Genomic DNA, 12,045 nt, shown 5'->3' with positions numbered 1-12,045 from the left:
CAACAAGGACATATGTTCAATGATGTTCATAACAGCACTCTTTGTAATAGCCAGAAACTGGAAGCAGCCTAGATGCCCCTCAACCGAAGAATAGATAGAGAAAATGTGGTACATTTACACAATGGAGTACTACTCAGCAGAAAAAACAACAATGGAATCTTGAAATTTGCAGGAAAATGGATTGAACTAGAAGAAACCATTATGAGTGAGGTAACTCAATTGCAAAAAGACAAACATGATATGTACTCACTCACATGCTTATTTTAGCCATAGAGTCAAGGATTACCAGCCTACAATCCACACTGCCAAAGAAGCTAATAAACATGAGGACCCTAAGATGGTCATACATGGTTCCTTGAGAAGGGGAAAGGGTCAACATCTTTTGAGCAAATTGGGAGCCCAGGAAGGGGGGGGGAGCTAAGAGAATGAGAAGGGGAGAAGAGAAGGGATGCAGAGGACATGAGGGAGCAGAAAGTTCGAGTCAGGGGAAGAATAGATGATAACAAGAATGGTGATATCATAATAGACGGAGACATTTTTGGTTCACAGAGAAATCAGGCACTAGGGAAATGTCTAGACGTCTACAAAGATGACACCAGATAACAATCTAAGCAACAGAGGAGATTGTACCTTAAATGCCCTCCCTGATAATGAGATTGATGACTAACTTATATGCCATCCTATAGCTTACATTCAGCAGCTGGTATAAGTAGAAGCAGGCACCCACAACTAATACCAAACTGAACTGAAACCCAGATTCAGAGAAGGATGAGGGAAGAGCATAGGCGTCCAGACCAGGCTGGTGAAACTCAGAGAAACAACTGACCTGAACATCGAGGAACTCTTGATCCCCATTCTGATAGCTGGAATACCAGCATGGGACTGATCCAGACCCCAGGAACATGGGTCTGTGAGGAAACCTTGGAAATCTATGGGACCTCCTGTAGAAGTTCAGTACTTATCCTTAGTATAGGTGTGGACTTGGGGAGCCCATTCCATATAGAGGAATACTCCCTGAGCCAACACACTCAGGGGTGGGACTAGGCCCTATCCCAAAGGATACAATAGACTCTGATGACACCCTTTGGAAGGTCTCACCATCCAGGGGGAGCAGAAAGGATATGTGATAGATAGGGTTTTAGTTGGGGGAGTGGTGGTAGGGGAGGACTGGTGGGAGAAGGGAACTGGGATTGTCATGTAAATCAATCCTGTTTCTAATTCAAATAAAAAATAGTTGGAAAAAAATGTCAGAAGTCTTGCAAAGTACTAATCCATTAAATTAGAATTAAATTAGAATAATAAAAGATGCCAAATAAACAATAAACAAATAAACAATAAACAAACAAATGAAAAGGCTAAGAATCTGAAAGAGGCTAAGATGATGAATGGAAGGATTGAACAAAAAAAAAGGAACGGGGAAAACAATGTATAGTTTTCTTCCAAAAAATAAAAATACTAACATGTAAACACAAATAAAAGAAGTTAAATGATGTTAAGGTATAACAAGGCAAAAATGCCCATACTACATTTCATGGGTTAGGTAATAAAAACACTCAGTTCCAGGAATAATTTATTTCTTTTGGGGTTGTTGGCCAGTAAGGTATCAAAAATACCCCAACATAACAGCTTATTGACAATGTTCTTGGTTAGTCTACAGAACTTGGTGGTAAGATCCTGCTGAAGATACCACATGAGTTATTGAACATAGAGAAAACAAGGTAGTACTCACCTTAAAGATTTATTACTACTGGGAAGCTTTCATATTGTTAAATGGTGATATACAAGCTACCACAATAAAAACAAAATTATCATTCTTACTTAGGTATAAACCCTGTGAAATCTAATATTGCTTGATTGGTAAGACATGTCCACTGATGCAACAATGTCACAAATGGCATAATATTAACCAACCACATTAGGATTTAATTCAGGGTTCACTCAATAAGATTAACCTACAACTGACACCATTATCAGGGCCAAAATTCTATATCTAGACAGCTAATAAGCCCTAGAGAATAAGATACTATTATTATTCTGCTAAGTGGATACAGTATTCAACTCCTAAAGATTAGTCACTATTGTCATTAACATTCATCTGAGAAGATTCTTTCTGCAGAGACCCACATGCAACTGGTTAGGAAGCAGAAAAGGGGGTGCTGTTGAATGGTTAACACTAGATAGGACTTCTATCATACCATTCCTTCAAAACTCAGACATCATTGTGGAATATGGTATGAAAAGATTGGTAGGAAAAGATTATCAGATCCAGAGATGAGATGGTGGGTGATAAAGAAATAGTGTTTCTACACAAATGAGGAAAATCTCGTATATGAAAACAGAGCAGTTTTTCAGCATGACTATGACCTGAACAAGCTCAAGCCAGACTAAATACAAACATGGTAGAAAGAGCAACCCCTAGCTGAGGGACTACTGGGAACTGAAGTTTTGTGAACAGGGACAGTCAGTTTTCCTTAAGGATGTTGCTTCTAGTTGATTGACCATGCTCTAACAGAAGTTCACCCATCATTTACTTGGAATTAATTTTCATAAAAGGGTCCAAGTAAGGGATTATGGATCTGGAAGTGTTTGTGAGATGGGGAAGGATGTGTTCAAAATAGATGATTGAAATTCTCAAAGAACATATAAAAATATTAACTATAATATATCCATTTAGATTACCTCCTTACTGAAGGTCTCATATATTAATTCCTAGAAATCCATTAAGAAGGATAGTATGCTTTTTATCAAAATGACACTTTAAATAAAATACTTTGAAAACAATATACATTTACTTCACCTTATGTTAAAATGAATGAGCAGTTTGAGATCTGTTCTTAAGCATTGGCCTTCAAATGAAGTATATATGAAAAGGCAAGGATAGTATTTCAGACAAAGAGTAGAGAGGAATTTGGGACATTGAAGTTGTTTTAACAATTTCCTAATATATGAAGTTCACCTTAACCAGAAGTGCTTTTCTAAAGCTGCCCTGAACATTTCTCCACTCAGACATCCAGAAGTTTTGAGAGAGGTAAGGAGCCACCTACGTTTTAAAGTTATCTATCTTGTCACTGAATTATTAAAAATTCAGGATGAAAATCAAAGCCTATGTATCATCTGGGTCAGCCTGACCTACTGTAAAAATCTGGGTTTTGGCTAGCATGCAGAATTTATTTTTCTATTTGAAATTTTTGTAGACATTGTTGTTACATGATTCTTACAATAAGAGCCAGAATACTCTTAAGATCAACTTGACTGCTCTCAGAAAGTCATTTTGACACAGCACACACTAGAAAATAATAACTTAAAGACATGATAAATCCTGAGCTTTCAATATTTTATAGGTTAATATTGTTTTGAAAAACCTGTATTGGTTTGTACTAAATGAGTTTTGATTTTACAATGAATTGAAGAATGCTTACTAACGATTCTAGCTACTAAATTTGTCAAAACAGATATGCACTTAACTTTTTGCATGTCTAATTAAGAGATATAGATATTTTATTGTCAAATTGATTGCTTTACTGCATTGCCTTATTTATCTAATCATTAAAAATCATCTCAATAAAAAATAGTAATGCCATTCTTCTTCATATTATGCCTTTCTGCCAAGGAGGTATGCTAATGTTCTAATGCCCTGTAACATAAGTGTTTTGGTATGGACCATGGTGATGTTTTTATTAAAGAAAAAGTGACTTTTGAAAAAGTATACACTAATTGAACCCTAAACATTATAATCATAATAAATAATTGAACTAAATTCAGTTTTCGGTTCCTAGTATTCTCTAGAAAAATAATAAGATTTACTTCTTAAATATATTTTCATGATAGGTTGTGGAATATTCTATTAACATTCACTTAGAAGATTAATAAATTATGACAGAAATAAGTTCAATACTGGAAATTTTCTCTTCCTTTCCAGTTTCTTTCTAGAGACTTAAAATGTGATGCCAGACATTTTGACTATCTTCTTAGCTCCTGACTACTTGTGTTTTGATATTTTGTCAAATACATTTTTAATCATTAGAAATTTTAACCATGGGTAAATAAAGTCCACATTTTAGCTGACATGATAAACAGAGCTGCATCCCTAAACCTTCCTTCTGGGCTTAGAGGCAGATCAGCTGCTAAGGAGTCTCCTCTCCTTAGATCTTTGCAGCTGTCATAAATTTCAGGACGTTCTCTAGCTTTGTAAATTTCATCTAATTCCTTAGTTTCACCAAAACCAGTCCTTTTTCTCAAAGGAAATGCTTCATTTTGTAGGAAATATTTGGGACAAAAATGTCTAGATAAAGTTATATAGGAGCTGTGATTTACTACTGACCATTAATACATATTCTTAAATACATCAGTATATGCCGTTATATAGTATACTTATATTTATTGTTTTTAATAATAACAATAATAATATATTAGTATTTCATGATGTCTTCTTTTTTCCTTTTATTGAAAGTTGATTACTTTCTCAAATAATGTATCACTATTATAGTTTCCCCTTTCACTCTCCCAGTTCCTTCTTTGCTCCCCTCCCCTCCCTTCCCCTCTTCATCATCTCCATTTCTGTTTCTCATTAGAAAAGAGATGATAACCTAATAACCATTATCTTATTTTTTACCTAAGAGAGAATATCCAAATATGACAAAATAAAATAGGATAAAATGAAGCAAAATTAACACATTGAAGTTGGATATGACAAACTAAAAGGAGGAAAAGACTCCCAACTTCAGGCACAATAATCAGAGTCCCACTTATTCTCACCGTCAGGAGTTCCATAAAGGCAGAGGACATGGTGAAGGTTTGCAAGGCCATATTCTTCCTTCTTAATTCTCTGTGAACTCATATAAGCCTTGCTTATTTGATACATAGGAACTTGTTCTCTTGGTGTCATACAACCCCTCTGGCTATCTTTTTGCCTCCTCTTCTATAGGAATCCCTGAGCTCTGATGCGAAGAATTTGATGGAGACCTCCAATTTAGACTTAGTCCCCTCTTTCCACATAATGTCTTGTGATGCATCTTTGAATTTTTCTCATCTGCTGCCAGAGGAATTTTCTCTGATGATGACTGGATATGACACCTATCTATAATTATAACATAATCTTTAGGAATCATTATATTGATTTTTGTTTTTAGACCAATAGTATTTGATTTTACCAGAGATCTCTTGATGATATAGTCTCAGATTCTTGGCTATCCAATTAGTATCAGATATGGGTTCCTTCTTGTAGAATGAGCCTTAGATAAAAGCAGACATTATTTGGCAATTCACCACATATTTTGTGCTACCATTGTCCTAGCATATTTTGCAGGTAGGGCATATTATGGTCAAAGATTTTGTAGCTGAATTGGTTTCCACATTTCTCTGTCAGTAGCCTGCAGAGTACTTTCCCTCACCAGAGACTAGAAGAACGGGATGAAAAAACTCCATGTAGGCTTGAGCTCAACTTCTCCATATTTAATGAGTTGTGTGGGTGTTGTCCTTGTTAATGGTTCCCTGCTGTCACTTTGCAGAGAGCAACCCTTTCTCTTAGCAACAGACTGGACTGATTATTGAATTCCATGGTAACCCCTTAGGCAATAATTCAATGCAACCCAATAACACCACTGGAAGCCTCAACTGGTAAGCAAGAGATGGCTTGATGAGCCACCATATCCCTCATTACTAGGAATCCCCATTAGGATCACTTTCATGGATTCCATGAAGTTTCCCCTGTGATATGTTTCTACACCTCCCCTGAAAAGCCAACCAATTCCACTAATCTTTCCCCACAGTCTCTTTCTCCACTCCATGTCTCCCTCCTGATATCCTTGCTCCCATCTTCACCTGCATCCATTCTTTCAAAATCTATTCTATTTCCCCCTTGCAGGGAGACCCATACATATATCTTAGACAACTACTCTGGATCTATGGCTTATAGATTGCTTATCATTTACTTAATTGCTAATATTCACTTATAACTGAATACATGCCATATCTATCTTTCTAGGTATTGGTAATCTCAATCAGGATGTTTTTTTCTAGTACCATCCATTTTCCTGTAAATCCCTTGAAGTCATTCATTTAACATCTGTGTAATACTCTATTGTGTAAATGCACCACATTCTCTTTATCCATTCCTTTATTGGGGTTATCTAGGTTGTTTCTATTTTCACACTACAATGAATAAATAGCAGTGAATATGACTCAGCAACTGTTGTAGTTACCACAAAGATGATGGATCATCCTTTGCATCTATGTCCAAGAGTGGTATACCTGGGTTTGAGGTAGATTGATTCCAGACTTTCCAAAGAACTGCCATATTTATTTCTTTAATGGCTGTAAAAGTTAGCACTCCCATCAACAGTGGAGGAGTGTTCCCCTTGCTCCATATCCTTGCCAGAATGAGCTGACACTTAAATTATTTATGTTAGTCATTCTGACAGGTATAAGATGGAATTCTAAAATAGTTTTGATTTACATTTTCTTCACAGCCAAGGATTCTAAAGACCTATTTAACTTTTTCTCAGTCATTTGAAATTCCTGTACTGAGAACTCTCTGTTTAGTCCCATTCCAATGTTTCTTGTTGTTTTTGTTGTTGTTTGTTTGTGTTTGTTTTTGTTTGGTTTGGTTTTGATATCTAGTATCTTGAGTTCTTTACATATTTTGATATTAGTCCTACATTGATTAAAGATTTGTTAAACATTTTTCCCATTCTGAAGACTGCTGCTTTGTCACAATGATGGTGTTTATTGCCTTATGGGCACTTTTAGTTTCATGGAGTTTTGTTTATTAATTTTTTATCTTAGAGACTGAGTTAATGGTGTTCCTTCCAGAAAGGCTTCTCTTGTGCCTATGTGGTTGAGACTATTCCCCAAATTTTCTCTATCAATTTCAATGTATTTGGACTTATATTGTGATCTTTGTAATGCTTAGACTTGACTTTTGTGCAGGGTGATAATTATGGATATATTTGTATTCTTCCACATTCAAATATCTAGCTAGAATGGAACCATATGATAAAGATGATTTCTTTTTTCTTTCACTTTATATTTCTGGCTTCTTTATCAAGTAACAGGTATTCATACATGTGTGGATTTATTTATGAGTCTTTGAGTCAATTCCATTATTCATCTGGTCCATTTTTGTCCCAATACCATGTAGGTTTTTATTACTATAGCCCCCTAGGAAAAAAAATAAAATCAGGGATGGAGATTTCTCTTGAATTTCTTTTGTTGTACAAGACTGTTATAGATATATATGAAGTTGAGTATTGTCCTTTGAAGGTCTATGAGAAAGACATTGGAATTTTGATGATGATTGCCTTGAATCTGTAGATTGGTTTTGGTAGGATAGCTATTTTCACATGGTTGGCCCTACCAATACATGAGCATTGGATACCTTTCCATGTTATGATACTTTCTTCAATTTCTTTCTTCAAAGATTTGAAGTTTTTGATGTGTAAGACTTTGCTTGCTTGTTTAGAATTACCCTAAGATATTTTATATAATTTCGGCTTTGGTGAAGGATGTTGTTTCCATGATTTCTTTCTCAGGAATTTTGTCATTTGTATGTAATGATTTTCCTTAGTTAATCTTTAGTCTAGCTACTTAGGTGAAGGTATGCATCAGCTGTAGGATTTCCTTGGTAGAACTTTTGGGGACACTTACATATAGTATCATATCCTCTGTAAATAGCAGTATTTTGACTTCTTGTTTTCTTGTTTTCTAATTTGTATCCTCTTGATCTATTTCAGTTGTCTTATTGCTCTAGATAGAATTTCAAGTACTGTATTGAATAGATATGGAGAAAGTGGTCAGCCATGTCTTGCTCCTGGTTTTAGTAGGATTGCTTTGAGTTTCTCTCAATTTCAATTGATGTATAGTATAGGCTTGCTGTACATTGCTTTTATTATGTTTCAGTATGTTATGTGTGTCTGTACTCTTCACATTTATCATTATATGATGGAGTATTGTTAGGGCATTTAAAGTAGCCTCTCCACTATTGTTTATTTTGCCACTTGGTGTCATCTTTATAGATCTCTAGAAATCTCACTGGTGCCAGATCTCTCCTCAAACCTACAGTGGCTCCCTCTATTATGATAACTCTCATCCTGCTCTCCTTTATTCTTCTCCCAACTCAACCTTTCTGCTCCCCCATGTCCTCCTTTCCCCTCCTTTTCTCCCCTCTCTTTCTCCAAGCTTTCTCTCCCCTCCACCCATGCTCCCAAGAGTTGTTCTGGTTCTAGGAATTTCCTGGCTTTCTGTTGTTTCTATTGTTGTTGAAATCCAAAATTCTGGTGCATCGATAACATTTATGGGTTAGATGGGTTAGGATTAGAATAATTATTTTTTCTAACCTAAAGTTTATGCCTATATAAGATGTAATGGGGGTGGCATTGTGGCACACACCTCAATCCCAGCACTCAGGAAACAGCAGCAGATACTGCTCTGAGTTTGAGGCCAACCTGGTTTACAGAGAAGGTTCTAGGAAGTGGGGCTGGAGAGATGGCTCAGTGATTCAGAGAAGTGGTTGCTCTTCCAGAGGTCCTGAGTTCAATCCCCAACAACCACATGGTGTCTCGCAACCATCTATAATAAGATCTGGTGCCTTATTCTGGCATGTAGGCACACATGCAGGCAGAACACCGTATACATAATAAACAAATCTTTTTAAAAATGCAAGAAATATAAAGAATACAAGGTAGATTGGACCATAAAAGCCCTTGGAACATAATGATAAAAACCTTAAATTGAAAGAATATTTTTTTCTGGATCAGTGTTTATTCAATGTAAAGTAACCCCAACCTCATGGGGAAGAAAGTTCCAATGATAATAGAGATTAATACAGATTAAATACCCACCCACACATTTGCGCTCTTACACACACAACAAAAGCACCAACCATACATCCAAGTTGCAGCAGTGATAAACACCTGCTTCTCCAGCCTGAGTGACAGCTGGTAGGACCTCACAGTTTAGAGGTGGGGCTCCAGGATGGGTCCTGATAGCAGCAGCCTTGTTCCTCCATGTCCCTGCCTTGCTGGAGGAAAAAGGGAGTTGGATGCAATGCCTAGGAGGTAGGCAACTCTTCCGCACTCTGCAGACATTTCTTGGCTCGGATCTTATTCATGGCCTCTTCAATGGAGAGAGTGTCCCGCTTGTTGGCCAGGGGCACACAGACACAGGTCTTGTTGGCCTGTAGCATGTGGGCTGTATTTTTGGCTGCTCCTTTGCCAAAAAGGTGGCTATACTTGTCCTTGTAGTTACTAGCAGGGCTCACCACCACAGGTCCCTGCTTGGCTGCCTCTTCCTCCTGTTTCTGAGCCAGCTCCTTTAGCTTCTGTTTCTTTTCATCCTTCTGGGGGTCCCACTCCTCTCTGTGATGGCAGGAGTACAGCTCTTCATCTGAGGATGGAAACTCCTTTTTGAAGATCATGACATAGCGACAATCATCATCTTCTCCAAAGGAGAAGGATGTGAGGCCTGCCATTTCTACCATATCATGGAGTATGCTCCTCGCTATCTTGTTCATGTGCTGAAACTATTTCTTGACCTGTACACTGTCCTGGATGAAATCAGACACCTCTTTCTCCATTCTTTTACGAAACTCCACTTTTTGTTGTTTGTCCTACTCTTGTAGTTTCTTCAGGTGGGCAGGCTGCTCTCGGGCCTTGTGCTAGCTCTCCTGGTCACCGAGGCTGGGTGGCTTCTCCATGGAGCTCAGGAAGGAGACCAGTAGGTCCGCCATCTTGGGAATAACTGAAATTGAAAGAATATTAAAAGCTGCCAAGGAAAAACATCAAGTAACATATAAAGGAATATTAAAAAACATTCATAAATTCTCAAAGCCAGTTTCTAAAAGCCAGAAGGTCCTGGACAGATGTGCTACTGACTCTTTAAGACACCACAAATACCAGTCCAGGCTACTATATCTAGCAAAACTTTCAATAACCATAGATGGAGAAAATCGGATATTCCATGATAAAGTCAAATTTAAAAATTATCCACAAAGCAAGCCCTACAGAGGGTTCTTGAAGAAGATCTCATACTAGCAAATTAATATCAAACCAGAAAGCTCTAGATCAAAACCAAGAAACCATATCAGAAGAAGTACACACAAAGAAGTTATAACACTCAGGGCTTACTTCAACAAAATAGAATCAAAGAGAGCAATAAAAAGAATTAATGAAGCAAATAATTGGCTCATTGAGAATAAACAAACAAGATTGACAAACCTTTACGCAAATTAAAAAGCATAGAGTAAATATCCCCAATTATTCTATAACAGCGGACATTGAGGAAATCCAGAGAATATTGAGGACATAATTTTAAAATTGCATTTCACCAAATTCAAAAGTCTAAAAGAAATCAATAAGTTTCCACTTAGATATTAGTAAACAAAGTTAATTCAAGATCAGATAACAATTTAAATAGACCTCTATTTAAATAGAGCCCCAGTGAAAGAGAAACATTCATTAAAAGTCCCCCCCAAAACCAAAAAGCTATGGATAGATTTTTTTAGTACAGAATTATACCAGACTTTGCAGAAAGAGTTAATATACATATTTTTCAAATTTTTACACAAAAACAAACAGAAGGAACATTGTTCAATTCATTTTTATAGGCCATGGTTACACTGATACCCAAACCACATAAAGACTTGACAAAGTAAGAGATTTACAAGACCAATTTCCATCATGAATATTAATGCAAAAATACTGAATACAATACTTGCATACTTAATCCATCAAAAAGATCATTCACCATACACATCACATCAAAAGATCATTCACCATAATCAAGTAGGCTTCATCACAGAGATGCAATTATGGTTTAATATATGAAAATCAGTATATGTAATCCAGCATATAAGCAAAGAAAAATGCATGATTTTCTCTTTAGGAGTAGCAAAGGCCTTTGACAAAAAACTCAATACCCTTTTATTACAAAAAATACTGTAGAAATTAGGGAAACAAGGGCCATAACTCAACATAATAAATCTAGGCAGTAAATACCAAACTTTCAACGAACATCAACTTAAATGGAAAATCAAAACAATTCAACAAAAATAAGAAACATAGGGTTATTCACTCTCTGCATACATATTCAATACAATGTTTTAAGTCTTAGATAGAACAATAAGACATCTGAAAGACATTAAAAGGATATAAACAGGAAAGACAGAACTCAAAGATTCTTTAGTTGCAGATGATGAAATATTACACAGCAGTGAACTGAAAATGTCTACTGGGGAACTCCTACAGTTGATAAAAATTTCAACAAACTAGCTATATGAAAAACTAACATTAAGAATATCAGTAACACTTTTATATAACCCTTTTAATGACAAATGGACTAAGAAAGGAATAAGGGAAACAACATTTTCCACGAATAGTCACGAATAATATGAAATATATTGTAAAAAATCTAATCAAGCAAGTGAAAGACTTGCATCATAAAATTTCAAGTCTTTGAAGAAAGAAAATGAAAAAATTATCAAAAGAAAAGATCACCCATTCTCATGGATTGGAAGGATTAACATAGTAAAAGTGGACTCCTACTAAAAGATTTAGTGCAATCTGGTTCAAAATTCCAATACAATTCTTCTCATACCTTAAGAGGCCAATTATCAACATCTTATAAAAACACTAACCATGAAATCCAGGGTAACCCAAACCAATCCTGAACAATAAAAACTTTGGGAGTTCTCAACATTCCTGGTGTCAAGTTATATTATGAAGCTGTAAACTTAATGATATTAGCATAAAAGAAATACACCAATTTATGGATTGAAACAGAGAGGCAAAAAATAAAAAACAAAAACCACAAAGCAAAATAAAAAATCTAAACAAAAAAATATACACATCTTAGCTGGGCATTGGTGGCACATGCCTTTAATCCCAGCACTTGGAGGCTGAGGCAGGCAGATCTCTGTGAGTTCGAGGCCAGGCTGGTCTCCAGATCGAGTGCCAGGATAGGCCCCAAAACAATACAGAGAAACCCTGTCTTGAAAAAAAAAACAAAAAAATATACACATCTATGGACACCAGATCTTTTTTAATGAAGAAC

General features: G+C 36.2%; 1 pseudogene; it reads right to left on the bottom strand.

The window, feature by feature from the left end:
• Nucleotides 1–9,046: 9,046 nt before the first annotated feature.
• LOC100767800 lies at nt 9,047–9,724 on the bottom strand (annotated as a pseudogene).
• Between the last annotated feature and the right edge of the window lie 2,321 nt (nt 9,725–12,045).

The sequence above is a fragment of the Cricetulus griseus genome, chromosome 6, assembly GCF_003668045.3.
Source record: "Cricetulus griseus strain 17A/GY chromosome 6, alternate assembly CriGri-PICRH-1.0, whole genome shotgun sequence".
In the NCBI taxonomy this organism is placed as follows: Eukaryota; Metazoa; Chordata; class Mammalia; order Rodentia; family Cricetidae; genus Cricetulus; species Cricetulus griseus.
The sequence above is the reverse complement of the archived record's forward strand: the minus strand, read 5'-3'. Positions and strand labels throughout refer to the sequence as shown.